Genomic DNA, 19,857 nt, shown 5'->3' on the forward strand with positions numbered 1-19,857 from the left:
CTCTCTCTCTCTCTCTCTCTGCCTCTCTCTCCTCTCTCTCTCACTCTGTCTCTCTCTCTCCCCCTCTCTCTCCTCTCTCTCGCTCTCTCTCCCCTCCTCCTGCCTAGTGACTCACCAACAACATGTGACTTTATTTGTATGAATATTTATTATTATTAGTTCCTGCCAAGGCAGCAGCTACTCTTCCTGGGGTTTATTATGGATCCCCATTAGTTCCTGCCAAGGCAGCAGCTACTCTTCCTGGGGTTTATTATGGATCCCCATTAGTTCCTGTCAAGGCAGCAGCTACTCTTCCTGGGGTTTATTATGGATCCCCATTAGTTCCTGTCAAGGCAGCAGCTACTCTTCCTGGGTTTATTATGGATCCCCATTAGTTCCTGCCAAGACAGCAGCTACTCTTCCTGGGGTTTATTATGGATCCCCATTAGTTCCTGTCAAGGCAGCAGCTACTCTTCCTGGGGTTTATTATGGATCCCCATTAGTTCCTGCTAAGGCAGCAGCTACTCTTCCTGGGGTTTATTATGGATCCCCATGAGTTCCTGTCAAGGCAGCAGCTACTCTTCCTGGGTTTATTATGGATCCCCATTAGTTCCTGCCAAGGCAGCAGCTACTCTTCCTGGGGTTTATTATGGATCCCCATTAGTTCCTGCCAAGGCAGCAGCTACTCTTCCTGGGGTTTATTATGGATCCCCATTAGTTCCTGCCAAGACAGCAGCTACTCTTCCTGGGGTTTATTATGGATCCCCATTAGTTCCTGCCAAGGCAGCAGCTACTCTTCCTGGGGTTTATTATGGACCCCCATTATTTCCTGGCAAGGCATCAGCTACTCTTCCTGGGGTTTATTATGGATCCCCATTAGTTCCTGCCAAGGCAGCAGCTACTCTTCCTGGGGTTTATCATGGATCCCCATGAGTTCCTGCCAAGGCAGCAGCTACTCTTCCTGGGGTTTATTATGGATCCCCATGAGTTCCTGCCAAGGCAGCAGCTACTCTTCCTGGGGTTTATCATGGATCCCCATTAGTTCCTGCCAAGGCAGCAGCTACTCTTCATGGGGTTTATTATGGATCCCCATTAGTTCCTGTCAAGGCAGCAGCTACTCTTCCTTGGGTTTATCATGGATCCCCATTAGTTCCTGTCAAGGCAGCAGCTACTCTTCCTGGGGTTTATCATGGATCCCCATTAGTTCCTGTCAAGGCAGCAGCTACTCTTCCTGGGGTTTATCATGGATCCCCATTAGTTCCTACCAAGGCAGCAGCTACTCTTCCTGGGGTTTATCATGGATCCCCATTAGTTCCTGCCAAGGCAGCAGCTACTCTTCCTGGGGTTTATTATGGATCTTAATTAGTTCCTGCCAAGGCAGCAGCTACTCTTCCAGGGGTTTATTATGGATCCCCATTAGTTCCTGCCAAGGCAGCAGCTACTCTTCCTGGGGTTTATTATGGATCCCCATTAGTTCCTGCCAAGGCAGCAGCTACTCTTCCTGGGGTTTATTATGGATCTTAATTAGTTCCCGCCAAGGCAGCGGCTACTCTTCATGGGGTTTATTATGGATCCCCATCAGTTCCTGCCAAGGCAGCAGCTACTCTTCATGGGGTTCATTATGGATCCCCATTAGTTCCTGCCAAGGCATCAGCTACTCTTCCTGGGGTTTATTATAAATCCCCATGAGCTCCTGCCAAGGCAGCAGCTACTCTTCATGGCTCTTCATTATGGATCCCCATTAGTTCCTCCCAAGGCAGCAGCTACTCTTCCTGGGGTTTATTATGGATCCCCATGAGTTCATGCCAAGGGCCATCAGTTCCTGTTAATGATACACCAGGTCTAAAATGATACCCCAGGTTAAGCACTATATTGATACCCCAGGCCTATAATGATACCCCAGTTAATGCCCTATAACGATACCCCAGGTGTCACGCCCTGACCTTAGTGATCCTTTTAATTCTCTATTTTGGTTAGGGCAGGGTGTGACTAGGGTGGGCAATCTAGTTTTCCTATTTCTTTGTTTGGCCTGGTATGGTTCCCAATCCGAGGCAGCTGTCTATCATTGTCTCTGATTGGGGCTCATACTTAGGCAGCCTGTTTTCCTACTTTAGTTTGTGGGATCTTGATTTTGTTAGTTGCTGTGTAGCAGAGCTTTACGTTCCTTTTGTATTTTGTTGTTTTTCGGTGTTCGCCAACCACTCTGCACCTTGGTCTCCTCATTCCATCAACGAGCGTAACACCAGGTCTATAACAATACCCCAGGTCTATAACAATACCCCAGGTCATGAACTATGATGATACCCCAGGTCTATAATGATACCCCAGGTCTATAACAATACCCCAGGTCATGAACTATAATGATAACCCAGGTCTATAATGATACACCAGGTCTATAACAATACCCCAGGTCATGAACTATAATGATACCCCAGGTCTATAACGATACCCCAGGTCATGAACTATAATGATACCCCAGGTCTATAACAATACCCCAGGTCATGAACTATAATGATACACCATGTCTATAATGATACCCCAGGTCATGAACTATAATGATACCCCTTGTATATAATGATACCCCAGGTCTATAATGATACCCCAGGTCTATAATGATACCCAAGGTCTATAATGATACCCCAGGTCATGAACTATAATGATACCCCAGGTCTATTATGATACCCCAGGTCTATAATGATACCCCAGGTCTATAACAATACCCCAGGTCATGAACTATAATGATACCCCTTGTCTATAATGATACCCCAGGTCTATAATGATACCCCAGGTCTATAATGATACCCCAGGTCATGAACTATAATGATACCCCAGGTCTATAATGATACCCCAGGTCATGAACTATAATGATACCCCAGGTCTATAATGATACCCCAGGTCTATAACAATACCCCAGGTCATGAACTATAATGATACCCCAGGTCTATAACAATACCCCAGGTCATGAACTATAATGATACCCCAGGTCTATAATGATACCCCAGGTCATGAACTATAATGATACCCCAGGTCTATAATGATACCCCAGGTCTATAACAATACCCCAGGTCATGAACTATAATGATACCCCTTGTCTATAATGATACCCCAGGTCTATAATGATACCCCAGGTCTATAATGATACCCCAGGTCATGAACTATAATGATACCCCAGGTCTATAATGATACCCCAGGTCATGAACTATAATGATACCCCAGGTCTATAATGATACCCCAGGTCTATAACAATTACCCCAGGTCATGAACTATAATGATACCCCAGGTCTATAATGATACCCCAGGTCTATAACAATACCCCAGGTCATGAACTATAATGATACCCCAGGTCTATAATGATACACCAGGTCTATAACAATACCCCAGGTCATGAACTATAATGATACACCAGGTCTATAACGATACCCCAGGTCTATAATGATACCCCAGGTCTATAATGATACCCCAGGTCTATAATGATACCCCAGGTCTATAATGATACCCCAGGTCATGAACTATAATGATACACCAGGTCTATAACAATACCCCAGGTCATGAACTATAATGATACCCCAGGTCTATAATGATACCCTAGGTCATGAACTATAATGATACCCCAGGTCTATAACAATACCCCAGGTCATGAACTATAATGATACACCATGTCTATAATGATACCCCAGGTCATGAACTATAATGATACCCCTTGTATATAATGATACCCCAGGTCTATAATGATACCCCAGGTCTATAATGATACCCAAGGTCTATAATGATACCCCAGGTCATGAACTATAATGATACCCCAGGTCTATAATGATACCCCAGGTCTATAATGATACCCCAGGTCTATAACAATACCCCAGGTCATGAACTATAATGATACCCCTTGTCTATAATGATACCCCAGGTCTATAATGATACCCCAGGTCTATAATGATACCCCAGGTCATGAACTATAATGTCCAGGTCTATAATGATACCCCAGGTCATGAACTATAATGATACCCCAGGTCTATAATGATACCCCAGGTCTATAACAATACCCCAGGTCATGAACTATAATGATACCCCAGGTCTATAACAATACCCCAGGTCATGAACTATAATGATACCCCAGGTCTATAATGATACCCCAGGTCTATAACAATACCCCAGGTCATGAACTATAATGATACCCCAGGTCTATAACAATACCCCAGGTCATGAACTATAATGATACCCCAGGTCTATAATGATACCCCAGGTCATGAACTATAATGATACCCCAGGTCTATAATGATACCCCAGGTCTATAACAATACCCCAGGTCATGAACTATAATGATACCCCTTGTCTATAATGATACCCCAGGTCTATAATGATACCCCAGGTCTATAATGATACCCCAGGTCTATAATGATACCCCAGGTCTATAATGATACCCCAGGTCATGAACTATAATGATACCCCAGGTCTATAATGATACCCCAGGTCTATAACAATACCCCAGGTCATGAACTATAATGATACCCCAGGTCTATAACAATACCCCAGGTCATGAACTATAATGATACCCCAGGTCTATAATGATACCCCAGGTCATGAACTATAATGATACCCCAGGTCTATAATGATACCCCAGGTCTATAACAATACCCCAGGTCATGAACTATAATGATACCCCAGGTCTATAACAATACCCCAGGTCATGAACTATAATGATACCCCAGGTCTATAATGATACCCCAGGTCTATAACAATACCCCAGGTCTATAATGATACGCCAGGTCTATAATGATACCCCAGGTCTATAATGATACCCCAGGTCTATAATGATACCCCAGGTCTATAACAATACCCCAGGTCTATAATGATACGCCAGGTCTATAATGATACCCCATGTCTATAACAATACCCCAGGTCATGAACTATAATGATACCCCAGGTCTATAACAATACCCCAGGTCATGAACTATAATGATACCCCAGGTCTATAATGATACCCCAGGTCTATAATGATACACCATGTCTATAATGATACCCCAGGTCATGAACTATAATGATACCCCAGGTCTATAACAATACCCCAGGTCATGAACTATAATGATACCCCAGGTCTATAATGATACCCCAGGTCTATAATGATACCCCAGGTCTATAATGATACACCATGTCTATAATGATACCCCAGGTCATGAACTATAATGATACCCCAGGTCTATAACAATACCCCAGGTCATGAACTATAATGATACCCCAGGTCTATAATGATACCCCAGGTCATGAACTATAATGATACACCATGTCTATAATGATACCCCAGGTCTATAATGATACCCCAGGTCTATAACAATACCCCAGGTCATGAACTATAATGATACCCCAGGTCTATAATGATACCCCAGATCTATAATGATACCCCTGATCTATAATGATACCCCAGGTCTATAATGATACCCCAGGTCTATAATGATACCCCAGGTCTATAATGATACCCCAGATCTATAATGATACCCCTGATCTATAATGATACCCTAGGTCTATAATGATACCCCAGGTCTATAATGATACCCCAGGTCTATAACAATACCCCAGGTCTATAATGATACCCCAGGTCTATAATGATACCCCCTAGTGATACCCCAGGTCTATAATGATACCCCAGGTCAAGCAACCTAATGATACCCCAGGTCAAGCAACCTAATGATACCCCAGGTCAAGCAACCTAATGATACCCCAGGTCAAGCAACCTAATGATACCCCAGGTCAAGCAACCTAATGATACCCCAGGTCAAGCAACCTAATGATACCCCAGGTCAAGCAACCTACTGATACCCCAGGTCAAGCACTATATTTGAGGTTATTTGAGATTTGAGGTTATCCTCTGATATCCTCCCTACACTCTCTTTCACTGTTCACAGTAGTTAAATATAAAATATACTGTCCTCTCTTCTCTCTCTACTCCCCCCCCACCCAGTGTGGAAGAGACTCCACGTGGCGACAGTTTCTCTGACAGCACCTGTAGCCGGGGGCCCTACCTGAGCAGCTCTGATCACCGCTACAGCAGTGGCCCCGGCCCACCGGACCCCGATCCCAACACCACCCCCAGGGCCCCCCGGTGGCCCCCCCCAGTCCTGCCTCCCTGGCCTGGGTCCAGAGGACCCGGTATCAGCCTGCCAGCCTGGCGCTCCGGAAGCAGGAGGAGGAGGACAACAAGCGCTGCAAAGCACTGTCCGACAGCTATGAGCTCTCCACAGACCTACAGGACAAGAAGGTGTGCATATTATTATTATATTATTGGATATGTTATTGTTATTATTATTGTTATTAATATTATTATTATTACCATTATTATGGAGGTGCAAAGCCCTGTCTAACAACTATGAGTTCTCCACAGACCCACAGAAGAAGAATGTATACAAGGCAGTTGATTATAGTCTATACTTTACTATAATATGGGGCGACAGGCAGCCTAGTGGTTAGAGTGTAGAGGAGGCAGGTAGCCTAGTGGTTAGAGTGTAGAGGAGGCAGGTAGCCTAGTGGTTAGAGTGTAGAGGAGGCAGGTAGCCTAGTGGTTAGAGTGTAGAGGAGGCAGGTAGCCTAGTGGTTAGAGTGTAGGGACGGCAGGTAGCCTAGTGGTTAGAGTGTAGAGGAGGCAGGTAACCTAGTGGTTAGAGTGCCTAGTGGTTAGAGTGTAGAGGCGGTAGGTAACCTAGTGGTTAGAGTGTGAAGGAGGCAGGTAGCCTAGTGGTTAGAGTGTAGGGACGGCAGGTAGTCTAGTGGTTAGAGTGTAGGGGTGGCAGGTAGCCTAGTGGTTAGAGTGTAGTGGTGGCAGGTTGCCTATTGGTTAGAGTGTAGGCGCGGCAGGTAGACTAGTGGTTAGAGTGTAGGGGTGGCAGGTAGCCTAGTGGTTAGAGTGTAGGGACGGCAGGTAGCCTAGTGGTTAGAGTGTAGCGGCGGCAGGTAGCCTAGTGGGTAGAGTGTAGGGGCGACAGGTAGCCTAGTGGATAGAGTGTAGAGGAGGCAGGTAGCCTAGTGGTTAGAGTGTAGAGGAGGCAGGTTGCCTAGTGGTTAGAGTGTAGAGGAGGCAGGTAGCCTAGTGGTTAGAGTGTAGGGGTGGCAGGTAGCCTAGTTGTTAGAGTGTAGGGGCGGCAGGTAGCCTAGTGTTTAAAGTGTAGTGGTGGCAGGTAGCCTAGTGGTTAGAGTGTAGGGGCGACAGGTTGCCTAGTGGTTAGAGTGTAGTGGTGGCAGGTAGCCTAGTGGTTAGAGTGTAGGGGCGACAGGTAGCCTAGTGGTTAGAGTGTAGGGGTGACAGGTTTCCTAGTGGTTAGAGCGTTGGACTAGTAACCGTAAAGGTTGCAAGATTGAATCCCTGAGCTGACAAGGTAATACCCTGAACAAGGCAGTTAACCCCACTGTTCCTAGACCAGTTAACCCCACTGTTCCTAGACCGTCATTGAAAAAAATGATTTGTTCTTAACTGACTTGCCAAGTTAAATAAAGGTCAAATAAAATAATGTAATGTACAAACAGTCTGATTTCTGATGTTGTATTCTATATTGTTATGTATTCTGATTCTGTGTGATGTAATGAAGACAAACTAGTAAACATAACTCTGGTTCAGGTCCTTTCCAACAGAAACAAAATAACATGTTTTCAAAACAGAGGTTATAGAGATTTCAATAGGGTCAAAAATCTCCCCTAATCTCCAGCTCTCTCATTGGTCCCCTCCACTTCCTCCCACTCTGTCATTGGTCCTCTCCACTTCCCCCTACTCTCTAATCCGTCCTTTCCACTTCCCCCCACTCTCTGGATGATATTTTCCAGTTCCTCCTTCTCCCTCATTGGTCCTCTCCACTTCCTCCTGCTCTCTCTCATTGGTCCTCTCCACTTTCTCCCACTTTCTCATTGGTCATTTCCACTTCCTGTTTCCTGTCAGGTGGAGATGCTGGAGAGGAAGTATGGCGGTTACTTCCTGAGTCGGCGGGCGGCGCGCACCATCCAGACGGCATTCCGTCAGTACCGCATGAACAAGAACTTTGAGCGGCTGAGAAGCTCTGCCTCCGAGAGCAGGATGACTCGGCGCATCATCCTGTCCAACATGAGACTGCAGTACTCGTTTGACGAGCGGCAGGGCCAGCCCCAGGGACAGGGCCAGACCCAGGGACAGGGCCAGACCCAGGGACAGGGCCAGCCACAGGGACAGGGCCAGACCCAGGGACAGGGCCAGACCCAGGGACAGGGCCAGCCCCAGGGCCAGGGGGGACAGAGGTACCCCCACCCTGGAAGGGGGCAGCCTGGGGATGGAGAGATGGAGGCTGGGTCTCCTCCACTGTGCCAGGGGGACATAGAGTACACACACCTGGATGAGACCTTCTCCAAACAGGTGAGAGGAATGGGGCTGCAGTAAGATCATTTATCTTGGTCAGAAGTCAAACATTTTAATGGATATTTAGGTCAGATTTAATTATTTTTTCAGTAAAGGGAGGAAACTATGAGCTAGTTTCCCAGACACATATTAATAGTGGAGATTTTCTGTTGAGCCCAGGAGTACTGTAGGCTAAATCTGTGTTCTGGAAACCAGTCCTATTGAGTGTCTGTAACAGAGCATACCACTACAACTTCTTCCACCGCCAGAAAATATACTTCCAGACAGCTAATGCAAGCATGAACAACCTCTTAACCTCTTCCCGCGCGAATCCCGTTATCCTCTTGATTCTAGCCATCCCGGATCCGGGATCGTGAATACAGCCTCAAGCTCATTACCATAACGTAACGTTAACTATTCATGAAAATCGCAAATGAAATTAAATAAATATGCTAGCTCTCAAGCTTAGCCTTTTGTTAACAACACTGTCATCTCAGATTTTCAAAATATGCTTTTCAACCATAGCAAAACAAGCATTTGTGTAACAGTATTGATAGCTAGCGTAGCATTTAGCGTAGCATTCAGCGGGCAACATTTTCACAAAAACAAGAAAAGCATTCAAATAAAATCATTTACCTTTGAAGAACTTCGGATGTTTTCAATGAGGAGACTCTCAGTTAGATAGCAAATGTTCCGTTTTTCCTGAAAGATTCTTTGTGTAGGAGAAATCGCTCCGTTTTGTACGTCACGTTTGGCTACCAAAAAAAAACGAAAAGTCAGTCATCAAAACACCAAACTTTTTTCCAAATTAACTCCATAATATCGACTGAAACATGGTAAACGTTGTTTAGAATCAATCCTCAAGGTGTTTTTCACATATCTCTTTGATGATATATCGTTCGTGGAAGTCTCCTCTCTCCTCTGAATCACATGGAAGAATGCTTGCAGCTGGAGATTACTCACCAATTTCGACAAAGGACACCAGGCGGACACCTGGTAAATGTAGTCTCTTATGGCCAATCTTCCAATGATATGCCTACAAACACGTCACAATGCTGCAGACACCTTGGGGAAACGGCAGAACGTGTAGGCTCGTTCAGGGCGCATTCACAGCCATATAAGGAGACAATGGAAAACAGCGCCTCAAAATTTTGCTCATTTCCTGTTTGAAGTTTCATCTTGGTTTCGCCTGTAGCATCAGTTCTGTGGCACTCACAGATAATATCTTTGCAGTTTTGGAAACGTCAGAGTGTTTTCTTTCCAAAGCTGTCAATTATATGCATAGTCGAGCATCTTTTAGTGACAAAATATCTTGTTTAAAACGGGAACGTTTTTTCATCCAAAAATGAAATACTGCCCCTAGTGTTCCAAGAGGTTATCGGGATTGATTTGACAACAGCTAGTGAAATTGCAGGGTGCCAAATTCAAACAACAAAAATCTCATAATTAAAATTCCTCAAACATACAAGTATTATACACCATTTTAAAGATAAACTTGTTGTTAATCCCACCACAGTGTCCGATTTCAAAAAGGCTTTACTACGAAAGCATACCATGCGATTATGCTAGGTCAGCGCCTAGTCACAGGAAAACACAGCCATTTTTCAAGCCAAAGAGTCACAAAAAGCAGAAATACGGATAAAATTCATCACTAACCTTTGATGATCTTCATCAGATTGCACTCATAGGACTTCTTGTTACACAATACATGTATGTTTTGTTTGATAAAGTTCATATTTATATCCAGAAATCTGTTCAAACATTCAGTGAAAGGGTAGAGAGCCACATCAAATTATAGAAATACTCATCATAAATGTTGATGAAAATACAAGTGTTATACATGGAATTAAAGTTATACTTCTCCTTAATGCAAAACAAAAAGCTTTACAGCGAACGCACACTTTGTGATAATCTGAGTACAGCGCTCAGACAACAAAACAAGCCATACAGATATCCGCCGTGTTGTGGAGTCAACAGAAGTCAGAAATAGCATTATAAATATTCACTTACCTTTGATGATCTTCATCAGAATGCACTCCCAGGAATCCCAGTTCCACAATTAACGTTTGTTTTGTTCGATACAGTCCATAATTTATGTCCAAATACCTCCTTTTTATTCGCTCGTTTAGTTCACAAATCCAAATTCACAACGCGCAGGTACTTAGTCCAGATGAAAAGTCTACAAGTTATATTACAGTTCGTAGAAACATGTCAAACGAAATATAGAATCAATCAGGCTTACCTGTCTGTCTTTATCCATCCTGTGTGGCTTACCTTTCTGTAGTGTTTAATAAGTCGACCCTCTACTTTTTTGAACATTCTGTTAAAAATCGCGCAACATTTCAGCGCCCTGCTACTCATGCCAGGAATATAGTATATGCATTTGCTTAGTCTGTGTGGATAGAAAACACTCAGACGTTTATAAAACTGGTTAAATCACTGCTGTGGCTTTACCAGAACGGCATTTACATCGAAAAGCACAGGAAAAACTGATCACTGAAAATGGGAAAATATATCCATGCGCTACTTGAACCCATTGATAAAGGTGAACCACAATTAATTGACTGAGGTTGCAGTACCTACAGCTTCCACACGGTGTCTAGAGTCTTGTCATTTCCCTTCGAGTTTTTTCTTGGTCAAACACATGCAGGGCACCATATCTCCTATGGTCTAGGACCGGATATTTTCGTTGAGTTTCTAGCCGGACATTTTTCCAGACGGACAGCTAATGATCTTTACATCGCCTCCTGATGAATTTTATCGCTTATTAACGTTTACTAATACCTAATGTTGCATTACAAACGTATTTCGAAGTGTTTTGTGAAAGTTTAGCGCATTTGCATTTCCAGAGCTCTAGTTGGGACGCAAGCGTCCCGAGTAGAAGCAAGAGGTTAATAGAATTTTACTAGAATCCCCAAATAGCTGCCGCAAAGGCAGAGGCTACTCATATTACACTACATAATACACTACATAATACACTACATAATACACTACATAATACACTACATATTACACTACATATTACACTACATATTACACTACATAATACACTACATAATACACTATATAATACACTACATATTACACTACATATTACACTACATATTACACTACATAATACACTACATAATACACTACATATTACACTACATAATACACTACATAATACACTACATAATACACTACATAATACACTACATATTACACTACATATTACACTACATAATACAATATATAATACAATATATAATACAATACATAATACAATATATAATACAATATATAATACAATATATAATACAATATATAATACAATATATAATACAAAACATAATACACTAAATCATACAATATATAATACAATATATAATACACTACATAATACACTACACTATACAATATATAATACAATATATAATACAATATATAATACAAAACATAATACACTACATAATACACTACATAATACAATATATAATACAATATATAATACAAAACATAATACACTACATAATACAATATATAATACACTACATATTACACTACATAATACACTACATAATACACTACATAATACACTACACTATACAATATATAATACAATATATAATACAATATATAATACAATATATAATACAATATATAATACATAATACACTACATAATACACTATATAATACAATATATAATACACTACATAATACACTACATAATACACTACATAATACACTACACTATACAATATATAATACAATATATAATACATAATACAATATATAATACAATATATAATACACTACATAATACACTACATATTACACTACATAATACACTACACCATACAATATATAATACACTACACTATACAATATATAATACAATATATAATACAATATATAATAATATATAATACAATATATAATACAATATATAATACAATATATAATACAATATATAATACAATATATAATACACTACATAATACACTACATAATACACTACATAATACACTACACTATACAATATATAATACACTACACTATACAATATATAATACAATATATAATACAATATATAATACAATATATAATACAATATATAATACAATATATAATACAATATATAATACACTATATAATACAATATATAATACAATATATAATACAATATATAATACACTAATACAATATATAATACAATATATAATACAATATATAATACAATATATAATACAATATATAATACAATATATAATACACTACATAATACACTATATAATACAATATATAATACAATACATAATACACTAAATAATACACTACATAATACACTACACTATACAATATATAATACAATATATAATACAATATATAATACAATATATAATACAATATATAATACACTACATAATACACTACATATTACACTACATAATACACTACACTATACAATATATAATACACTACACTATACAATATATAATACAATATATAATACAATATATAATACAATATATAATACAATATATAATACAATATATAATACAATATATAATACAATATATAATACAATATATAATACAATATATAATACACTACATAATACACTACATATTACACTACATAATACACTACACTATACAATATATAATACACTACACTATACAATATATAATACAATATATAATACAATATATAATACAATATATAATACACTATATAATACAATATATAATACAATATATAATACAATATATAATACACTACACTATACAATATATAATACAATATATAATACAATATATAATACAATATATAATACAATATATAATACAATATATAATACACTATATAATAAAAAATTTAATACAAAACATAATATACTAAACAACATCTAATACACTACATACTACAATACAATAAATAATACAATACATTATACACTAAATAATACAATATATAGTTCACTACATAATACAATACAAAATACACTACATAATACATAACATAATGTACTACATAAAACACTAAATAATACATAACATAATACACTACATATTACACTACATAATACATAATAGAATAATAACGAAATACAATACATAATACACTACTGTACATAATACAATACATAATACACTACTGTACATAATACAATACATAATACACTACTGTACATAATACACTACTGTACATAATACACTACTGTACATAATACACTACTGTACATAATACATAACATAATACAATACATAATACACTACTGTACATAATACACTACTGTACATAATACACTACTGTACATAATACACTACTGTACATAATACACTACTGTACATAATACATAACATAATACACTACATAGTACACTACTGTACATAATACACTACATAGTACACTACTGTACATAATACACTACATAATGCACTACTGTACACAATACACTGCATAATTCAATACATACTACATAACACAGTACAATACATAATACACTACATAATACACTACATAATACATAATACACTACATAATACACTACATAATACACTACATAATACATAGTACACTATATAATACACTACATAATACACTACATAATACACTATATATTACACTACATAATACACTACATAATACACTACATAATACACTACATAATACATAGTACACTATATAATACACTATATAATACACTACATAATACACTATATAATACACTATATAATACACTACATAATACACTACACAATATATAATACACTATATAATACACTATATAATACACTACATAATACACTACATATTACACTATATAATACACTATATAATACACTACATAATACACTATATAATACACTACATAATACACTACATAATACACTACATATTACACTACATAATACACTACATAATACACTACATAATACACTATATAATACACTACATAATACATAATGTACATAATACACTACATAATACACTATATAATACATAATACACTACATAATACACTACATAATACACTATATAATACATAATACACTACATAATACACTACATAATACACTACATAATACACTACATATTACACTATATAATACACTACATAATACACTATATAATACACTATATAATACATACACTACATAATACACTACATAATACACTACATAATACACACATAATACATAATACACTACATAATACACTACATAATACACTATATAATACATAATACACTATATAATACACTATATAATACACTACATAATACACTACATAATACACTACATAATACACTACATAATACACTACATAATACACTACATATTCATACATACTACATACAGTACACTACATAATACAGTACTGTACATACTACACTACATAGAATACATAATACACTACATAATACACTACATAATACACTACATAATACATAGTACACTATATAATACACTACATAATACACTACATAATACACTACATAATACTACATAATACTATATAATACACTACATAATACACTACATAATACACTACATAATACATAATACACTATATAATACTATATAATACACTACATAATACACTACATAATACACTACATAATACACTACATAATACATAATAATACATAAAACACTACATAATACATAACATAATACACTACATATTACACTACATAATACATAATACAATACATAATACAATACATAATACACTACTACATAATACAATACATAATACACTACTGTACATACATAATACACTACATAATACACTACTGTACATAATACACTACTGTACATAATACACTACTGTACATAATACACTACTGTACATAATACACTACTGTACATAATACATAACATAATACACTACATAGTACACTACTGTACATAATACACTACATAGTACACTACTGTACATAATACACTACATAATGCACTACTGTACATAATACACTGCATAATTCAATACATACTACATAACACAGTACAATACATAATACAGTACTGTACATACTACAATACATAGAATACATAATACACTACATAATACACTACATAATACACTACATAATACATAGTACACTATATAATACACTACATAATACACTACATAATACACTACATAATACACTATATATTACACTACATAATACACTACATAATACACTACATAATACACTACATAATACATAGTACACTATATAATACACTATATAATACACTACATAATACACTATATAATACACTATATAATACACTACATAATACACTACACAATATATAATACACTATATAATACACTATATAATACAATACATAATACACTACATATTACACTATATAATACACTATATAATACACTACATAATACACTATATAATACACTATATAATACAATACATAATACACTACATATTACACTATATAATACACTATATAATACACTACATAATACACTATATAATACACTATATAATACATAATACACTATATAATACACTATATAATACACTATATAATACACTACATAATACACTATATAATACACTATATAATACATAATACACTATATAATACACTATATAATACAATACATAATACACTACATATTACACTATATAATACACTATATAATACACTACATAATACACTATATAATACACTATATAATACATAATACACTATATAATACACTATATAATACACTATATAATACACTACATAATACATAATACACTATATAATACACTATATAATACACTACATAATACACTACATAATACACTACATAATACACTACATAATACACTACACAATACACTGCATAATTCAATACATACTACATAACACAGTACAATACATAATACAGTACTGTACATACTACAATACATAGAATACATAATACACTACATAATACACTACATAATACACTACATAATACATAGTACACTATATAATACACTACATAATACACTACATAATACACTACATAATACACTACATAATACACTATATAATACACTATATAATACACTATATAATACACTACATAATACATAATACACTATATAATACACTATATAATACACTATATAATACACTATATAATACACTATATAATACACTACATAATACACTATATAATACACTATATAATACATAGTACACTATATAATACACTATATAATACATAGTACACTATATAATACACTACATAATACACTACATAATACACTACATAATACACTATATAATACACTACATAATACACTACATAATACACTACATAATACACTACATAATACACTATATAATACACTATATAATACACTATATAATACACTACATAATACATAATACACTACATAATACACTACATAATACACTATATAATACACTATATAATACACTATATAATACACTACATAATACATAATACACTATATAATACACTATATAATACACTACATAATACATAATACACTATATAATACACTACATAATACACTACATAATACACTACATAATACACTACATAATACACTACATAATACACTACATAATACACTACATAATACACTACATAATACACTACATAATACATAATACACTACATAATACACTACATAATACATAATAAACACTACATAATACACTATATAATACACTATATAATACACTACATAATACACTACATAATACACTACATAATACACTACATAATACATAGTACACTACATAATACACTATATAATACACTACATAATACACTACATAATACATAATACACTATATAATACACTACATAATACACTATATAATACACTACATAATACACTACATATTACACTACATAATACATAGTACACTACATAATACACTACATATTACACTACATAATACATAGTACACTACATAATACACTATATAATACACTACATAATACACTACATAATACATAATACACTATATAATACACTACATAATACACTATATAATACACTACATAATACACTATATAATACACTACATATTACACTACATATTACACTACATATTACACTACATAATACACTATATAATACACTACATAATACACTACATAATACACTACATATTACACTACATAGTACACTACATAATACATAGTACACTACATAATACACTACATAATACATAATACACTACATAATACACTACATAATACACTACATAATACAATATATAATACACTACATAATACACTACATAATACAATATATAATACACTACATATTACACTACATAATACACTACATAATACACTACATATTACACTACATATTACACTACATATTACACTACATAATACATAGTACACTACATAATACACTACATAATACACTACATAATACACTACATAATACACTACATAATACATAGTACACTACATAATACACTATATAATACACTACATAATACACTATATAATACACTACATATTACACTACATAATACACTACATAATACACTACATAATACACTACATAATACATAATACACTACATAATACACTACATATACATACACTACATAATACATAGTACACTACATAATACACTACATAATACACTACATAATACACTACATAATACACTACATAATACACTACATAATACACTACATATTACACTACATATTACACTACATATTACACTACATAATACATAATAAACACTACATAATACACTATATAATACACTACATAATACACTACATAATACACTACATATTACACTACATAATACACTATATAATACACTACATATTACACTACATAATACACTACATAATACACTACATAATACACTACATAATACATAATACACTATATAATACACTATATAATACACTACATAATACACTACATAATACACTATATAATACACTACATAATACACTACATAATACACTACATATTACACTACATAATAAACACTACATAATACACTATATAATACACTACATAATACACTACATAATACACTACATATTACACTACATAATAAACACTACATAATACACTATATAATACACTACATAATACACTACATAATACACTACATATTACACTACATAATACACTATATAATACACTACATAGTACACTACATAATACACTATATAATACACTACATAATACACTACATATTACACTACATAATACACTACATAATACACTACATAATACACTACATAATACACTACATAATACATAATACACTACATAATACATAATACACTACATAATACATAGTACACTACATAATACACTACATAATACACTACATAATACACTACATATTACACTACATATTACACTACATATTACACTACATAATACATAATAAACACTACATAATACACTATATAATACACTACATAATACACTACATAATACACTATATAATACACTACATAATACACTACATAATACACTACATAATACACTACATAATACATAATACACTACATAATACACTACATAATACACTACATAATACACTACATATTACACTACATAATACACTATATAATACACTACATAATACACTACATATTACACTACATAATACACTATATAATACACTACATAATACACTACATAATACACTACATAATACACTACATATTACACTACATAATACATAATAAACACTACATAATACACTACATAATACACTACATAATACACTACATAATACACTACATAATACACTACATAATACACTACATAATACATAATACACTACATAATACACTACATAATACATAGTACACTACATATTACACTACATATTACACTACATAATACACTACATAATACATAATACACTACATAATACACTACATAATACACTACATATTACACTACATAATACACTACATAATACACTACATAATACACTACATAATACACTACATAATACACTACATAATACACTACATATTACACTACATAATACACTACATAATACACTACATAATACACTACATAATACACTACATATTACACTACATATTACACTACATAATACACTACATAATACACTACATAATACACTACATAATACACTACATAATACACTATATAATACACTACATAATACACTACATATTACACTACATAATACACTACATAATACACTACATAATAAACACTACATAATACACTACATAATACATAATAAACACTACATATTACACTACATAATACACTACATAATACACTACATAATACACTACATAATACACTATATAATACACTACATAATACACTACATAATACACTACATAATACACTACATATTACACTACATATTACTACATATTACACTACATAATACACTACATAATACACTACATATTACACTACATAATACACTACATAATACACTACTACATAATACACTACATAATACATAATAAACACTACATAATACACTACATAATACACTACATAATACACTACATAATACAC

At 34.4% G+C, this 19,857-nt stretch overlaps 1 pseudogene; it reads left to right on the top strand.

The window, feature by feature from the left end:
* Positions 1–19,857, top strand: part of LOC115122279 (IQ motif and SEC7 domain-containing protein 1-like) — a 90,645-nt pseudogene that overhangs the window by 23,451 nt on the left and 47,337 nt on the right.

This window comes from Oncorhynchus nerka, unplaced genomic scaffold (genome assembly GCF_034236695.1).
Source record: "Oncorhynchus nerka isolate Pitt River unplaced genomic scaffold, Oner_Uvic_2.0 unplaced_scaffold_1150, whole genome shotgun sequence".
Taxonomy (NCBI): Eukaryota; Metazoa; Chordata; class Actinopteri; order Salmoniformes; family Salmonidae; genus Oncorhynchus; species Oncorhynchus nerka.